Genomic DNA, 17,167 nt, shown 5'->3' with positions numbered 1-17,167 from the left:
TTAGGGGAGGGGCCGTGGCTGAGTGCTAGAGCCTCTGCTTGGCACGCAGAAGGTCCCAGGTTCAATCCCCGGCATCTCCAGTTAAAGGGACTGGGCAAGTAGGTGATGTGAAAGACCCCTGCCTGAGACCCTGGAGAGACAATGCTAACTTTGATGGACAAAGAGCCGTCCCACAACCTTCTGCCTCCCCAAGGAGAGGGCAGCCTGCTCCCTGGAGGTCTGAGTGCCTCAAGAATCACCAGCTGGGGGCATCAGCATGCCCCGCACGCCCTGGGGCCCTTGGAATGCACTCTTGGGCACCACAACACGGTCAACTGCTTACACCCATTCAGTTCCCTTGGCCTGCTCCCCCACCCGCCATGCATGCAGATGGGCACTGAAGGCCAGTGAAAGAGCAAAGCCTGAAATCCAGCCAGCCAATAATCAAGCACGGAATTCCTTCCATACAAGTGGACTGTAAAAAGCCTATTTAACTTTGGCATTTGCTAGTGGGCTTGAGGAATTCACCCTCCCACTGGGCAAATACTTCATTGTTTCCCACTGAGCAACAGATTTCCTAAGGGGAAAAGCCCTGAATCAGGGAGCCTTTCAGAGGACATTCCCAGCACATCTTCCACCAGGGAGCCCTGCTCTCTCCATAAACCCCGGGCCTGCTGGGGCTTTGGTAGTAGCCCGCTGCACCCCGCGCCCCAGAACCCACGCCAAAGGGGCCTCGCTCAGCAAATGGTCCAGAGGGGGCCACCGCCAGGCCCATTCTGTTGCAGAGCAAGGGTGGCATGGCGGGTGGAGAGGGAGGCTGAAGGGCCCCAGCCCCTGCCATGTACCTGTGGGCCCTTCTTATCAAGCGGGGGTCTTTGAAAGGACACAGCAGCAGCTTGCCAGGAGCCAATCAGTTTCTATGCTTGGAATTCCACAAAGGAAGAGGATGCACTAAATCCTCTCCCCCCACCCTGGCTACTTTGCTTGTCTTGCAAAGCCCCAGAGGGAACAAGTGAAGTCCTATGGTGGAACCACAGAGCCCCCCAAGTATCTCTCTCAGTGAGGGGTCTTTTGTGGCTCCACTTGCCCTTTAAGAAAACACTACCCTGGGGCACAGGCCAGGCCTCAGCCGCTTGCAGGGGCCACAAGTAGGGTTGCCAGGTCCCTCTCTGCCGTCAACAGGAGGTTTTTGGGGTGGAGCCTGTAAAGGGCGGGGTTTGGGGAGGGGCTTCAATGCTATAGAATCCAATTGCCAAAGTGGCCATTTTCTCCAGGGGAACTGATCTCTATTGGCTGGAGATCAGATGTAATAGCGGGAGATCCCCAGCCACCACCTGGAGGTTGGCCACCCTATCCACTTTTGTGGCACTTTCCGTTTGTGAAAGGCTGCCATCCCTTCTTGTGGCAACACTTGTGTAAGGCAAGGATGCCCACTGTGGCCAGGAGGGCTACCGAAGACGAGCGAGGCGTGATGCGAACGCAGAGCCTGGGGGGGGGGGCAGTCTGCTGTTGCACAAAAGCCCCAGCAACGTGTGAACCTGCCCTTGAATGGTGGCCTGGGGAAGCCAGCCCATGAGCTCATCCCCAGAGACGGTGTGTGTGTGTGTGTGCGTGAGACTCGCCAGCCAAAGGCAGGCTCGGCATGGCAGAACAAATAAATAAATGAAGGAGCCCCCATTCATGGCTCATATGCAAAGCAGCCATCCATATGCATGAGGGGGCTCATTCATGAAAAGGACCAATTTTGCAGGCACAGCAGCTGGGGGTTGGCACGGGGGGGGGGGGCAGGAATTGTGATGGGAGCCTATTTTTCCTCCTGTCCTGCCAAGAATATTTTCTCACAGACTGAGAAAAAAAAAACTGGGGGGGGGGGTGCTGGGGAAAGGAGGAGGTTTGTTTCATTGCCGGGGAATATAATCTGTCTTTGTTGAAACTGTCGGCATTAAACTGTTATGACGGAAGCCAGCGATTAGGACAGCCCCTCGGCCCTGTCTGTGATGAGCGACTCCCCTGGTCACCTGGGAGGGGGGGGGCAGAAGCACTGCCAGGCCTGGGGCTCCCCATGCCGAAACGTTAGGGAGAGGGCTGGACAACTGCTGGCCACGTATAGAAGCAGGGCAGCTCAGGATGCCAGATGCTGGGGATGCAAATCTGGCAAGGCCTCTGCCTCCACGTCCCAGAAACATCTAGCTGTCCAGTGCTGGAACAGGGATGGACTACGGCTCATCTCCTCCCACCCTCGACCCCTGGCCCTGCACATCACTATATCAACAGAGGTATAGTGTCCAGATCACACAAAGTGATGGTATTGCTTTAATCTGCTCTGGTTAGACCTCACCTAGAGTACTGTGTTCAGTTTTGGGTACCACAATTTAAGAAGGATGTAGACAAGCTGGAACGTGTCCAGAGGAGGGCAACAAAGATGGTGAGGGGTCTGGAGACCAAATCCTATGAGGAAAGGTCGAAGGAGCTGGGTATGTTTAGCCTGGAGAAGAGAAGGCTAAGAGGGGATATGAGAACCATCTTCAAGTACTTGAAGGGCTGTCATAGAGAGGAGGGTGCCGAGTTGTTTTCTGTTGCCCCAGAAGGTCGGACCAGAACCAACAGGTTGAAATTAAATCCAAAGAGTTTCCGTCTAGACATTCGGAAGAATTTTCTAACAGTTGGAGCGGTTCCTCAGGGGAACAGGCTTCCTCGGGAGGTGGTGAGCTCTCCTTCCCTGGAGGTTTTTAAGCAGAGGGCTAGTTGGCCATCTGTCTGCAAGACCGATTCTGTGAACTTGGGCAGATCATGAGAGGGAGGGCACCTTTGCCATCTTCTGGACATGGAGTGGGGGGTCGCTGAGAGTGTGTGTGGGGGAGGTACTTGTGAATTTCCTGCATTGTGCAGGGGGTTGGACTAGATGACCCTGATGGTCCCTTCCAACTCTGATTCTAAGGCCTGTTTCCAACAGCAAGACAAAAGCAGCACCAAGTGATCTCAGCAGCAGGGAACTCCATTCCCAGCTTGGCCAGCATAATGTGGCTGCTTGCAGCTGAGAGCAGAGTCGGGGAGCCACAGCCCATCCCTGCTGCTCCACGCGTGCCTGCCAGAGACTGTTTCTTCACAGCCTGACGATCATCTGCCCTGTCAGCCGCGTGCAAAATCACTCATAGTCGCATGGGGGTGGGGAGTTGGCAACCAAGCTACTCCTGGCTTTGCCTGCCCCAGCCGCCTTGCCGGAGCCCAGCCTGTGCCATGGGAGAGCTCCATCCTTCCCAAAGAAGGCTGCTGTGCCCAAGGCAAACAAGAATGTGTGAATTGCCCCAGCAAAGGAAGGGAGAGACCCCACCCAAGGACAAAAAGGAATGGGCAGGAGGCTGAGAGCTGAAGGAACAGGCAGCTGCGTGCCTGCGCACGTGAGAGAGGCAGGCAGGGATTTTGCAAATGCAAGAGCAGCTAACGGAGGATGAGAGGATCAGCCAGCGCGGGATGCAACTGGCACATGAATATCGCTGGCGGCGGCAGCAGCAGCGGCGGGGGGGGGGGGGGCGACAGGACTCTGCTCCAGAGAGATGCCAGCAGCCAGAAGCAGAGGTTGGCAGTGCCCAGCAGGACGGCTCCCTCTCGCTCACGCAGATGCCCACAGACGCTCTGCTGACCCCCCTCCTGGTCACTCGAGGGCAGTTTGGCGACTCAGCTCAGCCAGGGGAAGGGGAAGGCGGCGGCCCGCTCAGCCGTGGGGGCGGCGGAGGAGGGAAGCCGGCTGCCGGAGTGGGCCCCAGCAGGAGGAAGCACCATGGCAACAGCCAAACAGGACCGAGCTCGGAGATGCGCAGCTCTCCCCCCACTCAAAATGCATCGCCTCCTCCCCTTCAGGTTCATTTTTTTTGGTGGGGAGGCTGTTCCAGCCAACGCTTCACCCAGCACGCCCCAACTACTTCACTGGAGGGGAGCTCTCCATCTGGCTTGCTAGCTGAGGCTGCTCTGCCCCCCTCCCTGCCCAATCCAGCACTGGACACCCTCCCTCCGCTGAGCTCCCCCAATGCGCCCAGACCTGGGGGTCACCCAGCAGGACTTCCTTCTGCACAGACACACCCAGGACTGTGTGGCAAGACTCCAGGGTGGTGCAGTGGTTTGGAGCAGTGGACTCTGTTCTGGAGAACCGGGTTTGATTCCCCACTCCTCCACATGAACGTCAGAGGCTAATCTGGTGAACTGGGTTGGTTTCCCCTCTCCTACACACGAAGCCAGCTGGGTGACCTTGGGACAGTCACACTCTCTCAGCCCCACCTACCTCACAGGGTGTCTGTTGTGGGGAAGGGAAGGCGATTGTAAGCCGGTTTGATTCTCCCTTAAGTGGTAGAGAAAGTCGGCATATAAAAACCAACTCTTCTTCTTCCTGCTTCCTCAACAACCTGTCTGCCCTATAACCACCCCCCACATCCATTGGCTCCATGTCCAACCCCCCAGGGCAACGTGTGTTTCCTGCATCACCCCCATGGGCCCTCAGTGGCCACCCACCCTTTGCCCCCAGGCCTTGGTTCCGGGGCTGCAAGATGACCAGGCAGCAGCAACAGCTGGGCAGGGAAGAGCGGGGAAGACGGTCGCCCCCAAGGGCTGCCCTAGAGACAGCTCTCCAGGGCAAGCCAGGCTGGAGAATCTTCCTCAGAGGAAGAGGCTCAAAAGTTTGGGGAGGGGGTCAGTCAGAGCTGCTGGCCTGGCCCCCCTCTTCAGCCTCCAAGCTGTCCCTCAAACACTTAAGCACATCTGACACCAGCAGCAAGAGAGACAGAATCCCTAAAGAGCGGACTGACCTCTGGACGGCATCTGCACCCCCCAAGTCGGTCTGGAAGCAGGCCTCACCTGTGGGGCAGGGCCTCCCCTCCCACTCAGCCGGAGCGCTGTGACCCATGGCATTGCCTGGCTGAAACCCCCCACGGCCCCCCTCCAGGCTCTCCCAAACAGTGACTCTGCTTCTGTCAGAAGGTGGGGGAGGAAGAGGAGGCAGAAGGTTGCCGGGCGGCTCTTTGCACCAGGGTCAGGCCAATAGGGATTAACGAAAAAGCCCACAAAGGACGCCATCAGAACTCTGCCAAACCAACAAAACAACGGCAAACAGTGTAATGCCCCCCCCCCACACACACACACAAAGCGAGCCCAGCCCCACTGGAAGACAGGCAAGCAAAGGGCCCGCCAAGAGCACGCTGAGCGTTTGCCTGGGCAGGGGCTCCCATGCAGAGGAGAGGCCCTGGACTGCCTCATGAGAAATGGCCTCCGGTGTGGGCAACCGACGGGGCCTCCTCTGCGTCGCCTGCCCGGCTCTAGCGCCCACATTGAGGGGTTGAGGGGCTGTGGCTCAGTTTGTAGAGCATCTGCTTGGCATTCAGAGGGTCCCAGGTTCAATCCCCGGCATCTCCAGTTAAAGGGACCGGGGCAAGTAGGTGATGTGAAAGACCTCTGACTGAGACCCTGGAAAGCTGCTGCCAGTCTGAGTAGACAATACTGACTTTGATGGACCCAGGAGAGTCTGATTCAGTAGAAGGCGGCTTCATGCGTGTTCATGTTTTCAACCCACCCCAAGATGTCAACACAGGAACTGGAACTCAGGAAACAGGAGGAGAAGGAAGAGGAGAGCCCCCCGCCCACCGGAGGCTCTGGCCGGGTGCCCTCTGCGTCCGCCTTCCCTTCAGCCTCTTCCTGTCTTTGTCTCTCCCCTCACCCCGCAGGTGTCAGGTGGGACAGCCGCAAGATCCGTGTGTGGGGGGTGGGGGTGGCAGATAGGGTTGCCAACCTCCAGGTACTAGCTGGAGATCTCTTGCTATTACAACTGATCTGCTGCCGACAGAGATCAGTTCCTCTGGAGAAAATGGCCGCTTTGGCCATTGGACTCTACGGCATTGAAGTCCCTCCCCTCCCCAAACCCTGCCCTCCTCAGGCTCCACCCCACAAACCTCCCGCTGGTGGCAAAGAAGGACCTGGCAACCCTGGGTGACAGAACACTTCCCCCTCCATACCCCATACACGCAAGCAAAAGAAAGGCTGATGGCACGGCTTTAAAAAAGTGGAAGGCTCTAAAGCAAGTGGATGAATGTCAAAGTCCCCCCCCCCCACACACACACACAAACACACCTGATGACATTCCGATTGCTGGGGATTAGCCAGGCTTCCTTGGACCTTGTCCTGGAGGGATCTTGGGGGGTGGGGGGTGGGACGGCAAAACACCCGCTCTGCTTCCCAAGGCCTCCTTCACAGGTTGTTTACACCACCACCATTGCTCCAAGGCATGCCGGGTTAGCCCCCCCTGCCTCTGGGCCCTTCCTTGCCACCATTTGCAGTTCTGAATTCTCTCTTCTGCTTTCCCATCCTGCCTGGGCTCCTAGTTGGCTGCTGGAACTTTAATCGACCTTGCGAGGTGGGCCAGGCCAAGAGCGACTCCTCCAAGCCCCTCTCCCCCCAAAGCATGCTCCCTGGCTTCCTGACACGCGGGCTACCCGTTCTCCAAGCCCGGCACCCACAGCAGCTGGTGGAGGGTCTGAGGAAGCCATACTGCTAAGCATGGGCGGGGGAGAGGGGGCAGAGCCAGAGTGGGGACCCCCGTGCAGGCGGTCAGTGGTTAAGGAGCAGCCTCAGTCACTCCCCCTCCCCATCAGGAGCCTTTGGGGTAGACCAGGGCGCTGGGCTGGCATAAGCAGCCCTGGCACCCCGCTCAGGCCTCACCCATTTCCAGCCACCCTGTTCTTGGCCTTAATAAGCGTCATTTCGGCGTAGCTCAAGCGATACTAATTACCGCCATCAAGGAAGGGGGCAGCGGCCCCCTCTACACAGCCTGAAGCTAGTTTCCGTATCCCAGCCTCTGGTTCCATAAGAACATAGGAAAGGCCGTGCTGGAGCGGCCCCAGGGGCCCATTGAGCCCCCTGTTCACACAGTGGCCAACCAGCCGTCACCACATCCTGGGGGCAGGGAGTTCTCAAAGGGGATGATCACATCCACCATGATGATTCTCTCCTCCTCCTCATTGCAGAGTCCCACATCAGGCTGCAGCTGGCTCCTGGTCCCTGGCACGTCTACACATGGTGGTCCTTCTCTCTACAACCCCAGGTCCTCCTATGACATTGCCAAAAGGGGAGGGGGCCACAAGGGACAGGAACACCCCTTTTCTAGAACATAAGAAAGGCCCCGCTGGATCAGACCCAGGCCCATCAAGTCCAGCAGTCTGTTCACACAGTGGCCAACTAGGTGCCTCTAGGAAGCCCACAAACCAAGACGACTGCAGCAGCACCATCCTGCCTGGGTTCCACAGAACCTCATATTATAGGCCTGCTCCTCTGATCCTGGAGAGAACAGGTATGCATCATGCCTAGTATCCATTTTCAGTAGTAGCCATGGATAGCCCTCTCCTCCAAGAACTCCCCTCTTAAAGCCTTCCAAGTTGGCAGCCATCACCACATCCTGGGGCAGGGAGTTCCACAATTTAACTCTGCAATCCGAAGCACCATCACAGCTGGGGAATTCTATGCCAGATCCTCCCAAGCCAGCCCCGTTCAAATGGGCTGAGAACTCTGGACGCGGGCTGAGCCGTCGGCTGCCCTCCCAGGGCCCCCTGCCCACCCCATCCTCAGAGAAGCCGGTCCTGCAGACCCAGAAAACAGCCAGGGAGCCACAGGCCCAGGGAGCCACAGGCTCCTTCCTTCCCGGGCTGGCCAGGGGCCATGGCTGGGCTCTTAAGGGAGGGGGCCTTTCCCAAAAGAAAGGGAACCTCTTCCCCACATGTGTGGGAGGATGCTGTAAGTCAGGGCTCCCTCCGCCCAGATGGGGAGGCCATCAGGCTTCGGACCAGCCGGTTTCTCTCTCCCCATTGCCACTTCTTCATTCTTCAACACCCCCCCTTCCCCAGCCTATTGCTCTCATCCTGCACCCCCCAGACACAAGCATCGGGCCCAGCTTCGCTGCCTGTCCTCTTCCCCCCCATCCCTCCCCCGGAAATGGAATGGAATGTCCGGCTGGCTGGGGGGGGGGGACATCCAGGGACATAAAACAAAGGCCAGGCCGGCCAGCGATACCCATGGCAGTGCCCAGACAATGGGGCTTTTGTGCCGCTTGCCCAGCGCCCAAATCCCAAGACAATGGCCGGGGACTGCGCCGACTGACATCCAGCAAGAGACGCAGCCCGGGGAGCAAACTGAAAGGCCCAGCTGTTTCTAAGGGGGGGGGAGAAGAATGCAGGCAGCCACCGGAAGGAGGGGCTCCGCCAGAGAGCTGGATCAGCAGCCCGGGGATGAATCAGGATTCCTGGACGCGGCAGGAATGTTTTGCGAGTGAGTGGGGAGTCTGGGTGTGTGTGTGGGGGAAAAGAGTCCCCTTCCCAAAGCCAGTCACAGCCAGCAGGAGGCCACAGATGGACCAAAATCTGCCAGAGAGAGGCCAGGCGACCACCCCCCCCACGTCATGCCAGACCGGGTGCAGGAAGAGGCAGAACTGGGGCAGAAGCCCCCACAGGGCCCGGGGCAGAGCGCTGCTCATGGCGGCAGGCACGGCCAGGTTCTTTGCATTTCTGGCCTCTCAAGGTTTCCACAGCAACCACGGGCCCCAGAGCTCAGCGCTGGAGGAAAGCGGATAATCTCCTCCTTGCTGTCCGGGCTGGTCCTCGTGGACGCTCGCCCCCGACTGCCAGTTTTGGACTCCCTGGACGCCCCCCCCCTTTGCAAAGAAGCAGCCCAGTGCAACCGCAGCTAGGCAGGCCCGGTCCGGGACACGTCCAGGGTCTGCTCCAGCAGAGGGATGGACGGGGCCTGGCCTACTCTCGAGGCCTCGGCCAGCCCTACACGCCAAGCGTTCCATCACATCTCCCAGAGCGCCCGCTGGAACTCCAGACGGGGTGGAGCCCCTGCAGGGAGAGGATTCGGCTGAAGCTCTCTGCTTTTCACATCCCGAAGAGCTCTTTGCCTTTCGGACAGGGCAAGCCATAAAAGCGGGGGACCGAGCGTGAGGCCCGGGCCGGCTCCCATCCAACCAAGGGCATTCACAGGGCAATCTGGGGCAGCCGCTGACTTTGCAGGCCCCTGTGCAAATAAAATGGCTGGGGGGTGGGGGAGAGATAAATCCATGCCCCTTGCTGCCAAAGGTTAGGTTGACATGGAATCTCTCTCTCTCTGTGTACACGGGTCTTCTTTACCATTTTACTCTCACAGCAATCCTGTGCGATACGCTATGCAGGGAAAGAGGCCACGCAGCAAGATTCGCAGAGAGCAGGAATTCAAACGGGGCACTCCCAGGCGCCCAAAAGCCCCCTCAGGGCCAGGGGCCTGCCAGAGGGCACCCTCCCACGGGCACACCTGTTGAACGGGAGGGAGAGGAGCAGCCAAGTTTTCACACTGGCTTCCGATCAATCCCATCGGCAGCAGCTCTTCTGAAGGACGCAACACCTGGCCTGGGGGAATGCTGCCCCTGGTGGAGGGGGGGGTTCCCACTGCAGTGGAGCAGGTGGCCACACCTCACAAGCCACAGCCCCTCCTGGATGGCTTGGCCCCCAGAGCACACTGGCCCAGCCCTGGCAGTTTCCAAGAGGCCAAGAGAAGGTGCAAAAACCCTCCTTTTTGGGCAACGTCCACTTCCAGGTGGTCTCTTCTGGTCCTCCCTAATGAAATTTTAGGCACAGGTAGCTTCCTTGGTTCCAGAGACTTCAGCAGGCAGCGGCCAACACCGCACACTTCCAAACCCATCGCCAAAGCCAGAAGGGCTCAAACCTTGCTTCTTTTTTGGTAAAAAGCAACGGGGCTGGACAGACTGATTCATATTGCACCCTTTCTCACGTCTCTGCCCACGACCCTCACCTTCAGTGCCTGACCTGCACCCCCAGCAAAATGTCCGCAGCTTCTTCTCACCCGAGGAGACCAAGAGTTTCCACAGCAATTGCGCAACGGGTCAGAAATCTGCCAGCAGCCATTAGCGGCATCTCTTGTGGGAACAACGCAGCCACTCCCTGCCATTCCTCCACCACCTGGGCAGGTTTTCTTTCTTTCCCCCTGTTCTTAGACTGAGGTCTTGAACAATAAAACCATAAAACCTAGATAAGACCCATCTCTAAAAACACTTCCCTTCGTCTCTTCTCTGCAGCCTCCAAAAAACGAGCAACAAAATAAGAACGCTGAGGGTCAGAGTCCTCTAAGAGGAACTGAACCTTTTGCTCCAAGGTTAAGAACATAAGAACATAAGAATGGCCCTGCTGAATCAGCCCCAGGCCCATCAAGTCCAGCAGTCTGTCCACACAGTGGCCAACCAGGGGCCTCCAGGAAGCGCACAAACAAGGCGACTGCAGCAGCACCGTCCTGCCCGCGTTCCACAGCACCCAAGATAATAGGCCTGCTCCTCTGATCCTGGAGAGAACAGGTATGCATCATGACTAGTATCCATTTTGACTAGTAGCCATGAATACCCCTTTCCTCCATGAACATGTCCACTCCCCTCTTAAAGCCTTCCAAGTTGGCAGCCATCACATTTTGGGGCAGGGAGTTCCACAATTTAACTATGCGTTGTGTGAAAAAATCCTTCCTTTTATCTGTTTTGAATCTCTCACCCTCCAGCTTTAGCAGATGACCCCGTGTTCTAGCATTATGGGAGAGGGAGAAAAACTTCTCCATGTCCACTCTCTCCAAACCATGCATAATTCTATAGACCTCTACCATGTCTCCCCTCAGCCGCCTTCTTTCCAAGCTAAACAGCCCTAAGCGTTTTAACCGCTCCTCATAGGGCAGTTGGTTGCTCGAGAAGATGTGGACCATTTGTTAAAACGTAGTATAATCCATTTTAGCCTAAGTTGGTATGCGCTACCTGGGTAGGTGGAGCTGGGGCACGAGAGGCAGCCCCCCCCCCAGCAGCACAGAGAGAGGACCGCCTCTCCCCAGGCTGCCCTCCAAATCTGGAACACCATGCAGTGGGCTGCCTTGGGACGGGGACTTTCCGCCGAGCTATTGTGACTAATGGTACAGAGAGAGGAAGCCGGTCTGACCGGAATGGGCAGTGTGTGCGTGTGTGGCAAGGACCAGAGGCCGGGGAGGGGGGGCAGCCCCTTCCCAGACACTCCTGCCGGCTCCGCAGACGGGAAGCCCAGAGAGAAACACAGATGGAAATTCTAGCCGGGATGCAAAATTGCTCAAACCTAGAGCAGGCCGGAGACTTTCAGGGTATCACATAACAAGGAGGCAGGCAGACTTCAAGGTGTGTGTGTGTGTGTGTGTTAATGCACAGGGGTACATGGGGGGAGGGCAGTAGTTCACTAACACACCATTGGTTGTGTCTCATTAGTTATCCTCAGCCAAGGGAGCGTTCTGGACTCTCCAGACTCTTTCCCGGATGGGGAGGCACAGAGAAGGGGTCCGGGAGGGGGAGGGGCCCGGCTCACTCCAGCCTGCTTCGGTTGGTCCTCAGGAAAAGGAGTGGCCTGACTCCTGGGGATTTCTGCCCAAGGCGGCACCCTTTTGCCCGCCTCCACTGGGTGCCCATGCTGGGAGCAGCTGTGTCGGCGCCCCACCCTCGCTCCCACAGCCCCACCCACCCAACAGACCTCTCGGCCGGAGCTGTCACGCGGCTCCGAAGCCCAAGCTGGCCGAGCCCCACTTCCAGGCTCGGATGGGCGGGAAGGAGGGTGGGGGGAGAGCATGCAACACTGCACACACCTCTGCACACGCAATATAACACTGGCCTACTTTGCAGGGTTGGTGTGCAAGGACATTCTTAAGACGGGGCCTGCACAAGAAGTGCTCTGAACCTACTGTGGAAATGCTACATAGAATCACAGAGTTGGGAGGGACCACCTAGGTCATCTAGTCCAACCCCCTGCACAAGGCAGGAGATTCACACCTACCTCCCCCCTACCTCTTCATGCCTGCACCCCACCCAGCATTAGGTGAAAACTAGCTCTGAGCTCCACAAGTAGAAGGGGAGGGGGGGATTATTGTGATGACCCCAGATGGCGACCAAGGTGGATGACGCTGTTCTTTGGAGGCTCCTGGATCACGGCCCTGCCCGGTCTGCAAGGAGTTCCCAGCAGGGTGCGTGTGGGGTCCGGTCCTCCGAAGGGCCCCACTGTGCCCAGCCCCCCCCCCAGCTTGGGACGCGCTGGAACCCAAGCCCAGCGCACCAGAAGCCGCCTTCGCTCCGTCCCCCCCGGCGGCGGGGGGGGGGGGCCGGGGCCAGCCAGCCTCCCGCCGCAACCCAGGCTGGGGGCCCCGCGGAAGCAGAGGGGGCCCCCGGCACGCCCCGCCTCTCCTCTCCTCTGGGCTGGGGGCCAGAAGAGCGGCGCCGAGCCTCCGTGGGCCGAGGCAGTGCGCCGGGGGGAGAGAAGGGCGGGGCGCCGCGAAGGGACGAACGGGTGCCGGCGGCCGAGCGGGGCCAGAGCCCCCCGCCCCAAGCGCGCTGCCCGCGAGCGGCCGCGGGGACGCCGCCCAGGAGCGCGGCTGCTCCCGGGGCCGAGCGGCCGCCCCACGGCACGTGCAGCGCGCCCGCAGCCGGCGGCCGCGACGGGGCGGACGGACGGAGGGAGGGAGGGAGACGGACTTACCGGCGGCACAGGGCGGCGCCGAGGCCGGCGGGGCGCAGCAGGGCGCAGGGCGGCCGACTCTGCCCCCACGGGCCGGGCCGGGCGAGGCTGGGCGGAGAGCGCAGCGCAGCGCAGCGCGCGCGGCGGACGCCTCGGCCAGCAGCAGCAGCAGCAGCAGCAGCAGCGACCAGCCGGCGGGCGGGCGGGCGGGCGAGGGCGGCGAGGCTCTCCGTCAGCCCGGCCCGGCCCACCCGCGGCGGCAGCGGCGGCCGCCTCCTCCTCCTCCTCCTCCTCCTCCGCCTTCGCGGCCAGTGATGTCAGCAGGGGCGGCGGCGGCGCTCCCTCCGTCCCGGGCGAGCGGGCCGGGCCAGGGCTGGAGGGGCCGGGCGCGCTCGCACGTGACGCCCGCCGGACCCCAGGTCGCCCGACCCGACCTGCAGCCGCCTCCAGGGCGCCGCTCCCCAAGAAGGGCGGCCGGCACCGCACCGCACCTCGCCACCGCCTAGAGACCGAGGATGGGAAGGGACCGCCGCGGGCATCGAGTCCACCCCCCACCACGCGGGAAGCGCACGGCTCCCTCCCGCCCCGCCCGCAGCCCCCGTGACCCCCCTACTCCCCGCCCGGAAGAGGGGCCCCCGAACCCCGCCAGGCTCCCTGGCCAACCTGGCCTGGAGGGCAATGGCTTCCTGACTCCCGAGTGGCCGGCAGGGTCCCCCTGGGCCCAACACGGACCGCCACCCTTCCTCTCCTTTCCACAGAAGAAGGGCGCGGTGACTCGCCAAAGCTCCTCGCCGGCCAGAAACGTGGTGCTCTTTCGGGGGCGACTAGACTCTTGCTCATGTCTCAGGTTGCACAATCAGCCCTGCTGGCAGGTGGCCACCTAGCCTCTGCCTACAAACCTCCCGGGAAGGAGAGCCCGCCACCTCCCGAGGAAGCCGCCTCCACCACTGAGGAACCGCCTCGTTTTTAGCCAGAAAGTCTTTGGAGTTCGTGTCAGTTTGTTGGCTCTGCTCTGCCGACCTCCTGGGGCAACAGAACTCTGCTCCCCTGCCCTGTCCCTTCCTGTTGCCATCTTCCACCGGCAGGGGAAGAGCATTTTGGTTTGCATGGCGCTCCCTCCGCGCTCCCGGTTTCCCACCCAGTGTTTTACTTGTTTTGGGGGGGTGTATTTTAGCTCTGGTTGTAATTGTTTGAATGTTGTGTCCTTGTCATATTGTAATGGTTTTTTAAACGTGTTGTTATTGTGCATGTCTCTCATCTGTTAGTCGCCTCGGTGGTCCTGGTGCAGGCAGAAGGGGGGAGATATTAATTTTATAAATCAACAAATACATAAGACCTCCGCCACCTTGGGAGGCGTCTCCCCATTCCTCCTGCTGGCAACGGACCTGGAACTGAGGAAGAGGCAGGGCTGGCTGCGGGGAGGGGGGCTGCTTGGCACAGGGCAAGCTGCAAGCCATAGGTGTGTGTGTGTGTGTGTGTGTGTGTGTGTGTGTGTGTGTGTGCGCGTGTGTTCTGAAGCAGGGCAGTTGCTCTGCAGGCCGGAGCCGAAACCAGCCTGGGCAGGAAGGGAAGTCAGCAGCTGTTTCTCCCGTTCGGTTTTGGCAGGATGCAAAGAGGGCAAGTCTTGCGAGTAGTCCAGTCTGATCTCTGGGCAATGAGTCAGTCAGAGGTGGGCCACATCTGGCCCTTGGGGTCCTTTCTTAGGGGCGCTGCCTGCAGGCCCATGAAGAAGGGGCCATGCTCAGGTCTCCCCCTCTCCCTCAGGCTGCGGCAAGAGGGACGCCACCTCAAGAGGGAATGCCAGAGAGGGGTACCGGCCCCACGGCGTGTTCTGAGCCCTAGGCCCGACTCCAGCCGCTGCACCCGCCGTCCTTGACATCAACTCAACGTCTGTGGAGAGTTTTTGGGAGCCAGAGCAGCCCAAAAGCCCAGCTGACCCGACGGGAGACCCCCAAGGAAGTCCAGGGCTGCTGTGCAGAAGCAGGCAGCGGCAACCCCCTCTGAACATCTCTGGCCTCGGAAACCCCACAAGGGGGTCGCCATAAGTCAGCTGTGACGTGATGGGAGCCCGTCTGACTCAGGGCTTTGGCCGAAAGTGCCTGAGAGGAGGGGAAGCCAGCTCAACGGCTCCCGCCTCTGGGTGGGCCTCTGGCAGCCATGCCTGCCCCCTCCTCCTCCTCCCCGTGGCCTGGGGGCCAGGCGCTCACTGCTGATGCTTCTGGCCTGCATCCCCTTGACCAGGCCCTCTCATGCGCCTCCCCCGGTGGTGCTTCCAGCAGCAGCTACAGGTGTGAGTGGGGAGGGGGGGACTTACCTGCTGCCTGCAGAACCGGCTCTTGGCCTCCCGACACCTCCCCAAATGGACGAAGCTGCTGCTGCCAGACTCCCCTATCCAGCCCTGCCAGGAATGCAGCAGGAAATCCGTTTTTGTCTGCGCGGAGCCTGAAAAAGAATGAAATGAGGAACTCGTCAAATCTGAGCAAACTCTGGTCCCTCCGCACACACACACACACGCTCCCAGTGTGGCTGCAGATGAGATCAGTGCTTATTTTGGAAAAAGAGAAGGAGGGATTGGGGTGGGGGGGCTGAGTTTGCTCAGTTCCTTCTGCTTCTCCTCCAGCTGTAGGTGAGAGACTTTGGGGGGTGGGGGTGGAGCTGAACCTGAACCCCACAACTCCACACAAGACATCAGCGAGGGGCTGTGGGGCTGCCGCACAGAGTGCAGGAGGGCGTTCAGCCCTGGTTGTGCCGAGCGATCAGCAGCATGCGCGTGTGCGAAGAGCAGGAACTCCTGTGTCGGTCTCCCTCTCCTGCTGGCCCCTGGAGTGGTTGGCGTCCCGGCTTCCTCCGTGGCGGCTGTTTTGTGTGCTCCTTCTCCGTGGGAGCGGGAGCCCTGCTTTCTAGGCCACAGACCTCCACCTTGCTGGCAGAGTAGGCACGGGGAGGCATTTCTCAGGCTGTGGGGGGGGGGAGGCAGGATGCAGACCGCTTCCCTGGGAGAAGGTGGGTGGAGCATTCTTATCTCAACCCCCCAAGCCCTCCCTGGTGGTACTAAGGGCACGTGCCATCCAATTGGCCAGTGCGCCTGTCACATCACAGTCGGTGCCGACTCATCTCTCCCTCTCCCTCCCTCCCTCTTTCTCTTTCTCTCCTGCAGCGGCATCAGCGAGGCACCAGAAGGTTGTCCAGATCATTCCTGGCGACACTGTTGATTAAGGACCATCTGTCTGCACATTCCAAAACTGTTCTAAGGAATGGACCTGGGCTTTTTGGCCATGCCCCCATCCCCGCAGAGGGTTATTTTTTTAAGGGGTGTGTGTGTTAATGTGCTAGGAACAGCTCCAGTCCCCTTCTTGTGTGCTGGGGTGCCCTTCAAGACCCCGCCCCCTGCTGATCTCCCTCTGCCCGCCCTCTGCCATGACTGCCTTGGCCCAATTTATTTTTCACAGCAATTTTCTAATCGCCTGTGAGAGCCAGCAGTGGCCACTGTGCTGATGAACCCATGAAGCTGCCTCGTACTGAATCAGACCCTCCTTGGTCCATCAAAGTCAGTACTGTCTACTCAGACCGGCAGGGGCTCTCCAGGGTCTCAGGCAGAGGAGGTCTTTCACAGCACTTACTTGCCTAGACTTAATAAAGGAAGCCACAGCCCTCAGTCCGCAAGATCTGAGCAACACTGTCAGAAATATGACATTTCTGATTCATAGGGTCGCCATGAGTCCGAAGCGACTTGACAGCACTTAACCCACACGCACACTTGCCTGGTCCCTTTAACTGGCGATGCCGGGGATTGAACCTGGGACCTTCTGCATGCCAAGCAGATGCTCTACCACTGAGTCATGGCCCCTCCCTGATGAGTAGGCCTCCAGTTTTTCCAGGGATGCTGGCAAGATCCAGCTCAGGAGAGTTGTCTCCTACAGGCTGTGAGGCTGGAGGTGGTGTTTCTTGAGAGCAGGAGGTGCCGAGCTGGCTGTGTGCTCCACTGGGCTCTTCTGTCTGGATGCTGCAGCTGAAAGGAAGTGGGGGGGGGGCTGGGCCTGGGGGGACCTTGAGAAACAGAGCAACATAGAGCTGGAAGGGGTCCTAGGGGTCATCTAACCCAACCCCTTTCACCGTGCAGGAAATTCACAGCTACCTCCTCCCCACTCTCCCAGCGACCTCTGCTTTATGGCCAGAGGAAGGCAAAAAATATCCAAGAGCCCTGGCCAATCTGGCCTTGAGGAAAATTGCTTCCTGAGCCCAAAATGGCAATCGGTATTACCCTGGGCAATTAAGAAGGCCACGAGAGCCAAACACTGACACAACCCTTCCTGCCCTCCCTCTCACGATCTGCCTAAGTTCACAGAATCAGCCTTGCTGTCAGATGGCCATCTAGCCTCTGCTTAAAAACCTCCAAATAAGGAGAACCCACTACCTCCCAAGGAAGCCTGTTCCACTGATTTAATTTCAACCCGTTGGTTCTGGTCCAACCTTCTTGGGCAACAGTATACAACTCTGCACCATCCTCTATATGACACCCCTTCAATTACTTGAAGGTGGCTATCATATCATTTCTCAGTCGTCTCCTCCAGGCTAAACATACCTAGCTCCTTCAACCTTTAAGAACCTAAGAAAAGCCCTGCTGGATCAGACCAAAGCCCGTCAAGTCCAGGAGTCTGTTCACACAGTGG

The 17,167-nt window shown here is 59.3% G+C and overlaps 1 protein-coding gene across 2 annotated transcripts in view; it reads right to left on the bottom strand.

Annotated features, from left to right (window-relative positions):
• The window catches only part of PEA15 (proliferation and apoptosis adaptor protein 15), a 34,476-nt gene extending 19,620 nt beyond the window's left edge, over positions 1 to 14,856 (bottom strand). The window contains exon 1 of one of the 2 annotated variants that reach the window (XM_056852977.1): positions 14,812 to 14,856. The gene's annotated coding sequence lies outside the window, so the exon portion shown is untranslated. Of the gene's footprint in view, positions 1 to 12,689; positions 12,705 to 14,811 lie in introns of those variants that run through there. The other variant, XM_056852976.1, reaches the window with a different exon arrangement.
• Between the last annotated feature and the right edge of the window lie 2,311 nt (positions 14,857 to 17,167).

The sequence above is a fragment of the Euleptes europaea genome, chromosome 7 (genome assembly GCF_029931775.1).
Source record: "Euleptes europaea isolate rEulEur1 chromosome 7, rEulEur1.hap1, whole genome shotgun sequence".
Classification (NCBI taxonomy): Eukaryota; Metazoa; Chordata; class Lepidosauria; order Squamata; family Sphaerodactylidae; genus Euleptes; species Euleptes europaea.
The sequence above is the reverse complement of the archived record's forward strand: the minus strand, read 5'-3'. Positions and strand labels throughout refer to the sequence as shown.